Raw genomic sequence first — 15177 nt, 5'->3', positions numbered from 1 at the left:
TGCTCCGCTTCAAGATGGCAGCATTCAGAGTGCGAGGAAGAGGAGCTGTGTCATCCATCTTTATTTGCAGTCTCTGCCTGACATAAGCTTCACTTGACAGGAGTCATGGGACGATGAAGCTCGCTGAGGTCACTGTGCTGCGGTGGGACCACGTGAGAGCAGATCGAAATCAGATCACGCTTCCTCAAACTGTATTTACTGTTCAAATCAACCAGGACTGAAAAGTTTGAGATCGACACTTTACGATCTCTTTCCCAGTCGTTCTTCTTAATGAGCTTTGCATCTCCTTTATTCTTCTGTGGAAGGAGTTGCTGACCTGTCGTAAGATAAGATAAGAATCTTTTATTGGTCCCACGACGCAGGGAAATTCAGCAAAGGAGCCAGAAAAAACAAGACAGTTAAAAAAAACTCATCATTAAACATGCAATATAACCATAAGGAGAAAAATAGCAACAGTGGAAACTGGACGGCACAGTCAGTGTTCTGGTTCTCGTGGTTGACTCGGTTGTGATCTCCCGTGGAGACGACTGACAAAACTCTATCTAGGAAGTAAAGCGACAGACGACAGAATAACAGCCTTAACTTCTGTACAGAAAGCTACCGTAAGTAATAAGTCCTCAGCGTCTGCACAGCCAGTGAACTCGTGTCTTTCCTTTGATCTGAACTTCCCTGTCACAGATGCTTTAATCAGAATATTACAGTGATAAACACAAGGCCACAGATATCGTCACAATAGCCAAGGTGATATTTTACAGACGTATTGTTGTGTCATCTTGATATTCTCTCTCGTTTACCGGATTCTACTGCAACAAATTCACTTATCTACATCTTACATAACTTTGAAGTTTGGGACATGTTGTTCAGGATTTTAATAACTCTGTTTATCTCGGAGGAGGGTTTGAGTCATGTGAGATAAATCTTTAACCGTCGGCTGGATCTTCACCTCTTGGCTTTACAGCACGTTCAGCAGCTGACCCCGGGGTGTTCCTCCTCTTCGCCACAGCGAGAGACTCCGACCATCTCAGGTTAATATGTTGCCAAGGAGGAGACGTGAGGAAACCTGCTGCTGTGGTTTCACAAACCAGTGCAACAGGAATGAATGGGATGGTAACGTCAACATGGAGTCACAGGGATTTTATGGAAATACAACTATGATAATATGGTTTATTTCAGCTTTGAAAATTAGATGTTATGGTTTGCAGCATAAATAATCCTTACAGTATTCTATCATAGGTTGTGAATTAGAAATAATACACAATATTTATGCCCAACAATTAGGCTACAGTGTTAAAATCCAAACTGAAACAATATGAATATTTTGCGTTCCTTTTTTGATAGTGTCTTTTTGTTTAAAAAAAATTGTAATCATTGTTACCTGGTTAACATTAATGTTGCAGATTAAAAATAAAGAGTGAATGTGAATGAACTGTTGTAAATTAGATAATAAAATAAAAAACAAAAATAATAATTTGGTGGAATTGATTTATTAACTTTCACATAATCCTGCTGACAAACCAACAGACACAGGTGAAAACATAATCTCCTGTAGCCGGAGGTAGAAACATGACACCAAAGTAGAAAACTCTTCTGGGTGTAAGGAGACGAGGGTGTGAGGATATTTTCATCTGATGAAGAGCAAACTGATATTCATTAACATCGATGATTAGAAAACATCTCGGTCAGTGGTTTTAAAGTTGTAACTGATTGTTGTATTTCTAAATGACGACAGAATCCTGTTGCACCAGTTGATCGTAAGTTATTCCCATTTTATTTCATCAACACAGGAATTTAGAATCAAAAGAGATTGTTTTTTTATTTAAGTTTCATTGATTGTTGTGTGAGAAGCTGATGAACCTGTTGCATCGTGATTTGCAGAGATAAGAAGTTTTTCCTCCGCCAAGAAAAACATTTGTTTGAATTAGTTAATTGATCATATAAAAATCTACTGATCACTGACAGCTGAAATCAACCCTTATACTGGTTGCCCATTAATCAACTTTATAAGCTTATACCTGGGTGATCTTCGTGAGGAGCGGATCAATGGTCGATAAGATAAGATTAACTTTTATAAGTCTTTATTAGGTTCCTGATGTTTTTAATCAACACTTTTTTAAAATTTATGTTTGAATTACTCTCGTGAGGACCTGATGAACCCATGAATCATAAAAGATGAGAATTTTTACCTCCGCTAAGAAAAACATGTTTTCGTTTAAGTCTGTTGATTTGTTTGTTTGTTTGTGAACAAGATTACACAAACAGAACTCATTATGTTTTGGTGCGGATCAAGATCACGGGGCGGTTTCAATATTTTCACTGAATTCCCAGAGAATAATAAAGCACTGACATCTGTGTGTAATTTTAAAAGGACTGTTAACTAACATGTTAACAGCAGCTGTTAATTTTGATTATCAGCCATAATATTTTAACCATCCGGTGCAGACTTGCCCAACCATGAGATTAGAAACAAATCTCTCAAAATCATGTCGGCTACGATCGTACTGTTTAAAAACACACGACACATGAGAGGGATCTCATGATTTCTTCTCACATGATGTGTTCGTTTAGAGAAATTCAAATTCAAATTCAAGAGGAAGCAGCTGGAAATCTTCAGAAAGGATCATTCCCAGTGGTTTCTGGGATGTGTAGTTCCTTCGCTCTCAAAATAATTATGTTCACAGTCCTGTACCGTCGCCTTTTTTTCTGTTTTACAATCATTTCTTTGCTCTGAATCAAATATTTTATGGTCGATATTCATCCTGTAGCTGGTCGACCTGGTTCCAGGATAAAAACTATATTTTTTAAAGGATTTTCAAATGGCCAATGGAGAAAATTAATGGTAAATTTACTCCGAACCAGACGTTCTGGTGTTGACTCTAACTGTTCGAGTATTGATTTCTATTCTTTCCTTTATAACTCACAGTTTTCACAAAAGGTCGAATCTTGTTCTTTAGGCAGCTATTCGAAAATATATGTATATGATATATTTAAATGTCATATATCCCGGTTCCAAATGCAGAAACCACAGGTGATATCTTTGATGGAATAGAGAGGGAAAATGAATCCTCTAGAAATATTAATAATTCTACTAAATGTCTCTCTTAACATGAGAAAACCTCCCTGTTTACTTGTGTCCGGGGCTTTTACTCAGTCACGAGTCATTATCACTTGTGTCAGGTCCATTTGCAATCTCACTGTTAATGTGTCACCTGTTGACTGGGGAGGGAAGATGCCCATGGTGTCGATGGGCACCACCTTCCACCTTCTGGCCTTCAGTGAGATCTGTGACAGGTGGACATATGGTGTTGCTTCTACACTGTAAAGCTGCTGGGGTGGTGGGGGTCATCCTGTGCAGGGCCCTGGCAACAATCATAGCCTGTCTGTCGCTCACTCGCAGGAAAAGGCAAAATAACGACAATCAGGTTTCACCGACGGATGGGATCCAAATCACATCCAAACCAACGACATCCAAACCAACGATATCCAAACCAACGACATCCAAACCCACTGTACTGTCGCCTGCCCTGTCCAACGAACTCCTGGGACAAGCACCTGCCTCAAGAGCCTTGGTGCCGGACCACTACAACGTCGTCCTGTGGCTCCCGACTGACTGCAGACCCCACCATACTCGACTTCACATCTTCACTGCAGAATCAGTTGGTTTCAGCTGTACAGGCTTGAGTTAATTAAAGAAATAAAAGCTGCAGGAGTGTGGCGGCTTTTATTTAAAATAAAACAGTGATGGAGATAAAGTCTGACGAGAGGTTAATGAATTACAGGATTCTGGATCAGGATGAGTCTCCTGACATCTGAGCCTCACTCACCGATCACCTTTGACAGATTTGCTTTTAATTGGACTTAGACAGAGTTTTTGAAACCATCTTTTATAAAAAGGTTTTACAAATGGTTCACATCGACTCTTTACACTTATTCTGCTTCTTTATTTATGATTTCATCTATTATATTATTCTAAATTTCTCTGCTCATGTTCATTTATTCTCTTTTTATTTACCTGTCTGGTGTTATTTCTTCATGCTAAAGCAATTTATAGTCATCTAGTATAGTGCGTTGTTGTTGTTATTCGTAGTAGAAATATTATGAATCACTACAAAGTAAAGATACTTTCAGTCTTTACATCAATCTACAGGTTTGATCTTTTAAGGTATACAGGATCTTTTCATTTACCAGGACCAATGGTTTTTTTACCGGAACCTGAGTCCTGATAGGTGATATATTATTTGATCTTGATAGGACAAGATAGTTGCTCCGATATAAAGCTTCATTATATGATGTCCCAAGGTGGAGATAACATTTTATTAGCTGAGTTCTCGTCATCGCTGTGGCAACAGAACAAAGAAAAACAACGTACTGACAGAGAGGACTGACGATTTGTGAGTGGACACTAAAAGCACTCAAACATGTATTAAATAATTTAAATAATTGAGGCATGAAATCAGATTTTCAAATGCCACCAAATTATTTGCTTAGAAAATTCTAATTACCACCGAGGAGATAATGTTTTCTTTGCTATTTGTCTGTTTGTCTGCTTCGTGCCGATTATAGAGAAACTACTGAACTACTTTTCTGTAGGAATTATGGTGAAGTCAATTATGACATTATGAGTCTGTAGGCCGTGGTGCAGCTTGATTGCACTCCAAGTGGACTGGGTTGTGACTGGAGCTTCTAAATACGTTATTTCATGTTGTTGCAGGTGAGTCCACTGTGGAGTTTAGATGCTACTGAGGACACAGACCTGATTATCATCCACTCCAATAAGCTGAACTACACCAAACTTGAGAATGGCCAGCTGGTGAGGCTCAGCGCGGTCAACAGCGGCGTCAAGGTCCCGCCGATCAAGTCTTTGTGGCTGCAGCCTGTGACTCAGTACCTGGTCCTGCAGCTGGACGGTAAACTTATGAAGGACCAACGGTACCACCTGCACACCAAATTCACTGGAGAGCTGGCTGATGACCTGGGAGGCTTCTACCGGAGCGAGTACATAGAGAATGGACAGCATGAACTTAATGTGTCCGATAACATCGAGTGTGAATCCAGAGGGTTTCAAAACTCTCAGTTTGGTCCTAAAAAGAGCGGTTTTGATAACATTTCTATTTCAAAAGGTGTATTTTGTAAAAAAAAAGACCCAACATAGACAGTTTGAACTCACAGTTTCCAGTCTTTGTGCTGATCCAGGCTAAAGAATTGATTGATTAAAGTAAATTGATTTATTTAACCGCCTTGCTTTTGCAAACTCAAGCTGTTTCTCAAACACAAACCTAATTTGTCTTTTTCCTGTCAGGCTACATGACCACCAGATGCAGCCATAGATGCCAGAAAGGCTTTCCCGTTTTGACGAAAGCCAAGCAGAAGGCTACTTTCAACATCACTCTGATCCATTAATTCGAATCTGCTTGCCTTGTCCAACGGGAGAAAGGTGAGCTGTGCCTTGGCCAATAACACGCTATATTCACCGTCTAGGACATATTGAATGAATGAGGGAAATAAATAAAAATAACTTTTCTCTTGTACAGAATCAAAGGGCGTCACCATTCAGGGCAAGAGTCTGATGCAGACAGATTTTGAGCAGACTGAGAAAATGTCCACCTACCTGCTGGCCTTCATCACAAAGGAACTGGCTTCATCAACAACTCCATGATGATGTTTCGTAACTGACGACGATTTCACAACCCAGTTTGTATTGACAGGAAGGCAAAATAACCACATTTTTCATAACTGACAGTTTCTATTACTGACAACCTTATTTTGTAATCACGACTTTTTTATTAACTACGATTAAGTGTTAAACGACATACAAAGTTTCTACTTTGAATAGGACAGCGTTAAACAGCTGGTATCAAATTAAACCATAAAGGTTCACTGGTTTCTATGCAATAAATATTCAGGCCAACAGAAATTGATGTTGTTATGGTTTGATTTGTCTTGCTCAGGATCCAGACTCGCCCGGAAGCCGGCTATCGATGCAGGGCAAGGACAGTACGCCCTCAACAAAACTGGACCCATCCTTAAGTTCTTTGAGAAATATTACAATTCCAGTTACCCTCTGCCCAAATCTGGTGAGTCAGCCACATGATGATCTGGATTTGAATGAGTCTGGTTTCACCCTGAGAGTAGATCCCTAATCAGTCAGCTGCAACTGCCAACCCGAGGAGGTTACTCTCTGTTTCGCATATGAAGCCTTTGAGAGGCCAAACAATCAGTCAATGAATTATACTGATTATTCTATTCTCTGGGCAATGAACCACTTAATGATCTGTTTCCTGACACAGATCAGATCGCTTGCCAGACTTAACGCTGGAGCCATGGAGAATCAGTCTGATCACGACAGAGATTACAAAGTGCCGTTTCACGATGAAACAGTCTCCTCCAACTCCAACAAGGAGAGGATTGCTTCCATCATCTCTCATGAACTGGCTCACATGGTTCGTTTTAATGTTTAATGTCATTTCTGGGTTCACCTCCACCAAGGCTAATGTCAAGGCTTTTCTTTTGTCTGTGTATCTGTCGTTCGTAGTCGTTGTGTGTGAGAGTGATGTTCGTGTGCATTCATATGAATTCATTCTGTGGGAAACGCTGCAGAGAAAGTAACAAACTGTATTTCCTGACACATACCACATCCTTCCTCCTTCCAAGTGTTGTGTTTATCTGTCCAGTACTTTTTGCATAATTCTGTTGACTATCAGACAGACAGACACAACGGAATCATAACCTCCTAGGCTGAGGTAAAAATAGTATAGGACCCAGGAGGAAACCCTGGGGAACACCACTGGAGAGAACGGCAAATTATTGTGGTGATCCGTCCAGTAGACAGACAAAGTGATAATTCTGCATAACCTTGAAACAAAGGTCAAGAGGACTTGGATGCCTTTTGCTTCACGTCTCAATTGAAAAATATTCAAGTAGCTTCACGGATGTTGCATCTGAAATTAGTCGAGTCCAAACCATGTCTGCATTCCTGCTGTTTATATTTCATTTATGCTAATTTTCTTGGCATTGACACATTTTTCTCTGTGCTGTCTTTATAGTGGTTTGGTAATCTGGTGACCGTGAGGTGGTGGAATGACTTGTGGCTGAATGAAGGCTTTGCATCTTATGTTGCGTACCTGGGAGCAAACGATGCCGAACCAGACTGGAACATAGTGAGTATTTCCCAGTCTATGGTGTCTCCTTCTCGCCCAATGGACTAATCTAAACTCATGTAGAGCACTGGAGCTGGTGTCCGGTGGCGTTTTCAGCATGCTTAAAGGCTTCGTCTAATTTGTCCCACAACAGAAAGACCTCATCGTGCTCAACGATGTCCACAGGGTGTTTGCCGTCGATGCTCTGGCCTCTTCTCACCCGCTGTCGTCCAGAGAAGAAGACATCCAGAGACCAGAGCAGATCAGCGAGCTGTTTGATGCCATCTCTTACAGCAAGGTGGCGTCACACTCCTTCACTTAAACCAAGTTCTCACTTCATGAGTTTCAATGATTTACATTGGGGGGTCTTCGTTTGTGTCCCACTCTCATATCATGTATCTTCCTAACATCAATCAAACCAGGTTATGTTTTATATTTCTGTCCCATAGAACTATTGGATTGTCTGAATGACTTGATTGATTTGTCACAATGTTGCTGAAACACAGTTCGCTCACCTGAACATGTCAAATGACTTTGTCGTTCCTCAGGGAGCTTCTGTTCTGAGAATGCTGTCGGATTTCCTCACTGAAGACATCTTCGTAATGGGACTCAGGGTAAGGACCTCATTGAGGAACACGATGAAATAATTCCCACATCGGCAAATCTTTGCAAATGTATTCTCTGTTTGTTTCTCAAACATGAGAACTTGACCATTCATTAGGGCTGAGTTTTGTCTCAGTTATTTCATATATCGGTGCTAAATCGATACTTTTAAAATGGTTCCGTGCCAGAATGTCAGCAAGCACAAAACAATGGTTGACAATAAGAACGAAGCAGGACAAATGAGTTGAAGTCTCAATTCTGCAAGCTAAGTAACCTCTGTTTGTTTTCTCTTGCAGACTCACTGAAGGAATTTGAATTTGGGAATGCAGTTTACACCGAATTCGTGGGAAACATTTGCAAATGGCAAAGTTCTTTCTCCAGATTCTTCACATTAGAAATGATTTAGAATAGTCTGTTACTTATAGTTTTGTTTCCACAGGCCGTTAACGCCACTCGGCACTAACCTGACTGAAAGTGTCCAGACATCATGAACACCTGGTGCTGCAGATGGGTTTCCCTGTGGTCACCATAAACACCACCAGTGGGGACGCCCTCCTGTATGACTTTCTCCTGGATCCAGACTCTGAAGTCACAGCTCCGTCTCCCTTCAAGTATGAACACACACTTTCTTTCCTTGCTCCCTCTCATAAGAACAACAAAGTCATGACATACTAACTGATACAAAATATGAATTCTCCATTTATATCATTTATGCAAAATGCATAAACAACACAATCTAGACTAATTGATGTATTTGTTTCACCTTCAGTTACGAATGGATTGTTCCAATCAAGTGGACTAAGAATGAAACAGTCCAGACCCCTTATTGGCTGAAGCAGAAATCAGGTATGATGTACAGACCTCAGCAACAATGTTGGGATTTTAACAAGTCACATTCATTTACACGCAGAATTCTTTCTGTCTTTTTGTGGTTTGCCCTTCAGCAATCGAAGTCAAATTAATAAGTATACATCATATATCAGTACATATCATGTACCACGTGAGAGCAAGTGCCTTGAGTAGCGAGTCCACTTTTCAACTCCTGTCGCAAATATAATGTTTGAACCATAAAGATATTACTGTGGCAACGATATTAACAAAGCCAACCAGTTAATTCCCTTTCTCATTTCAAAAGGAACGGCTATTTTTTTCTACGCACTTCATTCAAAAACGTTAGCGAATACAACAACTCAATTGACTACAAACCAATCAGAGTCAAGTATAGATCTAGACTCCGCCCACGTAGGTGATGACGACAGGATGTGCGTATGTCGGACAAAATTCTTTAGTCCCTAAATTACAACGTGAAACCAAAACTAACAATGTGTTGTACCATAATGCATTAAACGTGATACCATAAAATGGTGTGCCTTTCGGCATTCAATAAATTTGGTTATCAAAATAAAATATTAAATATTAATATTTTATTATTAATATTAAATAATAACTTTAATTGATTAAAGTTAATTGGGACCACCCTTCAAAGGAAAAGATAGCCAATTTATTGATTAAGTCTCATTAAAGTACTAACTACAAATTTGGAACCTGATTAACAATTAAATTAATAACTATAACCAAAATTACCATATAGATAGTTAGATAAGCTGAAGGATATGTGAGTTCTTGATACAGTGTAGAGGTTGGCAAAATTCACTTATGCAACATTAATAAAAACATTTGTGAAAGAAAACATTTATTATGAATATAGCAAAGTATAAAACACAGATTACTAACGTGTACTTACTAAACAAAGATAGGTATGTGAGTATGCATGTGTGTGTCTATGTGCTTCCAAAATGGCGGCTGGCCACTTTGAAGAGTAACACCCTCCCCATTGGAATCCTTACGACATGTAGCGGGGTCCGAGCTATAGGTGAAGAGTTATGGCAAAGCAAATTAGAGAAAGTTACTAGATGGCTGCAAGGAAGGACTAAGAGCATAACTAACATTAACTTTCAAAACTTGTAACCACAATATCACAACACCACAACATCACACAGAATCGAACAAACAGTCTTGCTTTGTCTAGTATAATTATTAAGCCCAGTTGTGTTACCCGGGTCCAGGAAAGGGGAAAGAGTTGCTGTGCAGTTCGTAGTTCTGTGAAGCTGCCTTACATGGCTTGTGGCTCCTGCCTAGTGATTCTGCTGAGCTGTTTTGAAGTTCTCCAGCAGACATCGAAGCCGCTGCTTGAAGGTTGGTAGAGCTTGGAGTGCGAGGAGGTTTCTGGTGAGATGAGCTGGAAGGTAATCTTGTGCTCCTCTCGAAGAGTTGGATGGAAGAGAAGATGTGAGCTGGAGAAGCCAGGCTTTTCCTCGGGCGTATGCAGGAAAAGAGGCTCGACAGCCTTCTCTCCGTGGAGGGAGGAAAGAGATAGAAGAAAGTGGGGACAGGCCTTATAGCTGGCCCGTGACCTCACAGGTCAAGGGGTCCAGAGGACCAATGGGAGTTGAAACCTGTGTCCCTGGGGGGTGGGGGTTCACACTCTATGTGACGCTGATGCCCCTGGGAGACTGAGTTCCCTTGCTCATTTTCCGAACAAAGGAACATGCGGCTTCAGGCTTTGACTGAACATGGAGGCCGAACTTTGGTTTCCAAAACCATGTCCCAACAAATGGAACAAACACATGAAGCTAAGTCTAGACTCCGAGGAGAGAAAATTGTTCTAATCCAATTTTTGTCGTCTGTAGCATAACACAGGAAGTTACGAAGACGACAGCAGGCGACTGGGTGCTGGGCCAACCTCGATGTGGTGGGTTACAGAGCTAATCAGTGACGACAGCAACTGGGACAAGCTGTTAAACGCTCTGAGCACCAACTAGCAAGACACTTGACGGATGCCTTCATACAAACATGTTTCCTAATGTTTCCTTTCAAGAGAACTAACAGAGACATGTTGTTTTTCCAGCTCATTCAAGTGATCAACAGAGCTCAGCTGGTGGATGATGCTTTTAACTTGGCCAGGTGAGTCCAGCTGATGTTATATTGAACAGAGGATGAAAGCAAAGGCAGGAAATTGTTACTTTTAACTTGTTGCCTTCAATAAAGCCAAAATACTTTATCAAAGTTGATCCAGTTAGCAAAATCCTTTAATAATATCAATAACAACAACAATGCCAGAAATATTAGTCTGGTAGCACTTACAGCTCCCATTACACAGAGTCATGTATTTTTCGATTGTTTCTTTAAAATTATGACGCGCAGCAATATATTTTGTAATACGGAGCATCGGATAACGAGAAAGTCGATGATTTATGAAACAAAAGTCGTAACATTACGAGAATAAAGTTGTAACATTAAGAAAATAAAGTTGTAACGTTACGAGAATAAAGTTGTAACGTTACGAGAATAAAGTTTACGATAATAAAGTTGATATAATACAAAATAAAGTCTCAATATGTCAATAAAGTCCTAATTTTAACAGAATAAAGATAAAAAAATGACAGTAAAAAACCATCAAGCATACAAATCAAGACAATGTCGTAAATTTCTTCAGCGTATTAAAGAGTGGAATGTAGAACTTCTTTTATAACATGTTGTAAACTCCACAGAGCAAAGATCATCCCGACAGTCCGCGCCCTCAGTACGACCAAGTACCTGAACAAGGAGAGAGACTACATGCCCTGGCAATCGGCTCTGGGAAACCTGAACTTCTTCTTACCCTCATGTTCGACCGCAGCGAGGTTTACGGCCCCATGCAGGTGTGCAACATTAAAAAAGACATAAAGACATAAAGAAGCAAAGCTAATTGAGTTGCTTTCATGATCTGAACCTTCATGGAAATATCAGATTTCCTTAACTGCAGCATGTTCTCCTTGTTTTTAGGATTATCTGAGGAAACAGGTCGTCCCTCTGTTTGATCACTACAAGACGCTGACTGGAAACTGGACTAAAGTACCGACTGGACACATGGACCAGTGAGTAAAGATCCCTCAGTCGTCCAGAGCACTTCACAAACACCCCTGTTTTATTCTCTTATTCCCCATTTTGCTCCCCACATCTCTTCACGCCTTCAACGTCTTCCTAAGTGTCTCCTTCAGGTACAATCAGGTGAACGCCATCAGCCAGGCGTGTAAGACGGGCCATGAGGAATGTCAAACCCTGGTGAAGGGATGGTTCAAACAGTGGATGGACACAAAGATTAACCCGTGAGTGTAAACACCTTCCCAATGGAATACTTACTATATTACTCTTAAACTGCATTATCTGTGCTGTACTGAGATTTAGACACTTCATCTCTTCCTCAGGATCCACCCCAACCTACGCTCCACGGTGTACTGCAATGCCATCTCAGCAGGTGGCGCTAAAGAGTGGGACTTTGCTTGGTCGGAGTTTCAGAGCGCCACGATCGCTAGTGAAGCTGAAAAACTGCGCTCGGCTCTGTCCTGCACAAAACAACCGTGGCTGCTCCAAAGGTCTGCTCAACTTACCAATATTTATACAGTATAAATACACATTTATACACACATATATATATATATATAAACTTCTCCTGCTGCTGTGTGTTAATGCTCTCAGGTACCTGGAGTACACTCTGGATCCAGACATGATCCGAAAGCAGGATGCCACCTCCACTATCGTCTACATCGCCAACAACGTGGTTGGTCAGTCTCTGGCGTGGGACTTTGTCAGGGACCGGTGGTCATACATTTTCAATCAGTGAGTATTACTCAACATTTTTCTAACGTCGCTGCCTCACATTGAAACGTGAGAAACGTTTTATCGTCTACAGAGATTCAGCTGTGCTCAGCATCTAGTCCAGAATACGACACTTTCAATGGGAGTAGAAGGTTATAAACGCAGGTTTATGGAGTGTTAGGAAACACGAAGTGAAGCACGGCTACACATAAAAAGATTTACTGTGGTTTTAAAGTGCAGCTTATCATCAGTGAGAGCTTTTATTGACTCAGACGAACTTTGGTCACGACTCAAACGATGATGAGCAGAGTTTAAGTGCTTTTAACTATTACAATTTTTCACAAATATAAGAAAGCATTCGCCTTTTGTATGTCCGAATAAATTTTCTGTCTGAGCTGCTGCACCTACAGCAACATGATTGATTCCTATATTTCCATCTCCAGTAGAATGTAGATGCTTTTATTAAAACATCTTTTAATGAGATTAGTCTGTACACATGTGCATTAAGCTATCATGTCATTCAGCTTCTTTTACTTTGAGTTCGTAGATTAAGAGAACAAACCGTTTAAAAGCCAAACGTAGTAGAAGTGGTTTTAATTTGCAGCTGATGGTTTTATTTTCCCTCACAGGTACGGTGGTGGATCATTCTCCTTCTCCAACCTCATCAATGGCGTCACAAAACGCTTCGCCACTGAGTTTGAGCTGAAACAGGTTCGATATTCCACTATGAGTTTTTATGGAACGACACATATACGCAGCGTTTGTCTCTTTAGCTTTTCTGCTTTAACTTGAGCTGCAGTTGCTACAACACCTGAGCATTGAAGTGCTTCTCCTTGATATAGCGAAACACGTTTAACACAGTTGTTATCATACAGGCTTGTGGCCTCTACAGGAGAATACAGCATTGTTTTACAATCTCGTAGCTGGTGGTGAGTCTACCTTGGATGGTTAAAATATTATGGCTGAAAATTTAAATATCTCTTCAGAAACTGAATGAGATTTTTTCTTTGGGAGCCAAACCATTAACCAAAACCTAACCATCAAATATCTTGTTTTGTAAAACTAAAAACTAAAAACTTTCAGCTTTAATAAACATGAGAAAAACACAGAAATCTTATCCTGCTGCTTTTGTTTAATGAAGGAGGCAGAATCCGCAGGTAACGCTTCTAATTTAAGATCAGAACATAAGCTTTGCCGATTCTGATCTGACACTAATTTCCTTTGTAACCTGTAACACTGGTGTTTTCATGAGTTTATTACCCAGGAGGAGGTTTTCCACACGTTGTCATCCCAGTCATCTGTGTTGTTATCACGTCAAACTGCTGAGTCACTTCCCAGACGCTCATTTCTCTGTTTTGTTCGTCGTCACAGCTGCGGCAGTTCAAGGCCGATAACGCAGAGGTGGGTTTCGGCTCCGGCACCCTGGCGGTGGATCAGTCCATCGAGAGAACCATCGGCAACATAAAATGGATCGCGGAGAACAAGCAGAACGTCCTGAAGTGGTTCGTGGCTGAAACGAAGCCCTGATGAAGCCGCGTGTTCACCCTTTATTTACATGTGATTAGAAACAATCCTTTTTTAATAAAACGAGGAGGAGATTTTGCACAACTCAACTGGAAAAAGTAGAATTACAGTGTATTTCAAAACCTAGACAATAAAAGTATAATCAGAAATGATGTTTTGATATTTAAAGCTGGAGAGAAGATGTTTTTGTTGTTGTTTGTATTATACTTTTTTAAATCACAGTTTTAAATACACGAAATCTCTGAAATGAACAAAATTACAGTTTGTATTGTTCTTGTAATGTCGTGTAAAGAAAAACATGTTCATCCTCTTTTGTTCATATCAGCTCTGTATTTAATAATAATATTATCTTCTTCTGTTTTTCTGTAAATTAAAGAGTAGATGTTTATTTTCTTGTCACAATACAAAATAATTTCTGATAAAGTTGAAGACATTTTCTTGTATTTATTGTTCTGATTTAAACATATATATATTTTTTATTTTCCTCAAGGATTGCAGGTGCACATGAAAAAATATATAAAAAACACCTGTCAATATGATATCAATCAATCAGGAAATTGATAGATAGGTATACAAGAAGAAAAGTAAAATAAGCAAAGCACGGCCAAGGCCAAACGGTCCCTTAACTCAAATACAACTAAATCACACACACTCATAAATATCAGTCCCCCAAATATGCCCGATTTAAATCATCTAAATCCATGAATTATTCTCTGAGAAATCTAAGAAAATTTCGAATAACGTCCTAAGAAAGTGAGAAAAGGTTCCTGGATTAGGACTGTGATGGGAATTTCTGCATTTGGGTAATGTTTAATGGAAGAACAGACATGTATTTAGAAGAATGTATGAACAAATGTGTTTCTGTGAGTTAACTTAGGCTTTATGGGTGTTGCTCAGGGAACTTAGATGTTTATGGCTTCCTCCCTTTGTGTGTCACTGGGCAAATGGTTCACTGCAGGGGTCACTCAAGGTGTCTGAGTAGATGGGTGCGGGGATCTCTGTCTTGTATACAGGACTGGGGTCTTTTGTCTTGTAAACGAAGATAAGGGTCTCTGAGACAGATGGTTCACACCAGAAGTCACTCCAGGGGTCTGGTACAGAGATGGAGACAGGATGTCTGCCCACCCTGATCAGACATCAAGGAGCTGATGGAATACCTTTTGCTCCTCTCAGGGAGGGGCTTGTGATGTATAAAGTGTATTGATTCTCCTATGCTCTTTGCTCATTGTTACACGTCACTCTAGGTGATGTGTGGGGTGAGTCCATCTGCAGATGTTAG

The 15177-nt window shown here is 40.2% G+C and overlaps 1 pseudogene; it reads left to right on the top strand.

Annotated features, from left to right (window-relative positions):
- Positions 1-3226: 3226 nt before the first annotated feature.
- On the top strand, positions 3227-14179 carry LOC118109051 (annotated as a pseudogene).
- Positions 14180-15177: the final 998 nt, after the last annotated feature.

This window comes from Hippoglossus stenolepis, chromosome 5, assembly GCF_022539355.2.
Source record: "Hippoglossus stenolepis isolate QCI-W04-F060 chromosome 5, HSTE1.2, whole genome shotgun sequence".
NCBI lineage: Eukaryota > Metazoa > Chordata > Actinopteri > Pleuronectiformes > Pleuronectidae > Hippoglossus > Hippoglossus stenolepis.
Note: the sequence above shows the minus strand (reverse complement) of the source record. Positions and strands in the feature narration are given on the sequence as shown.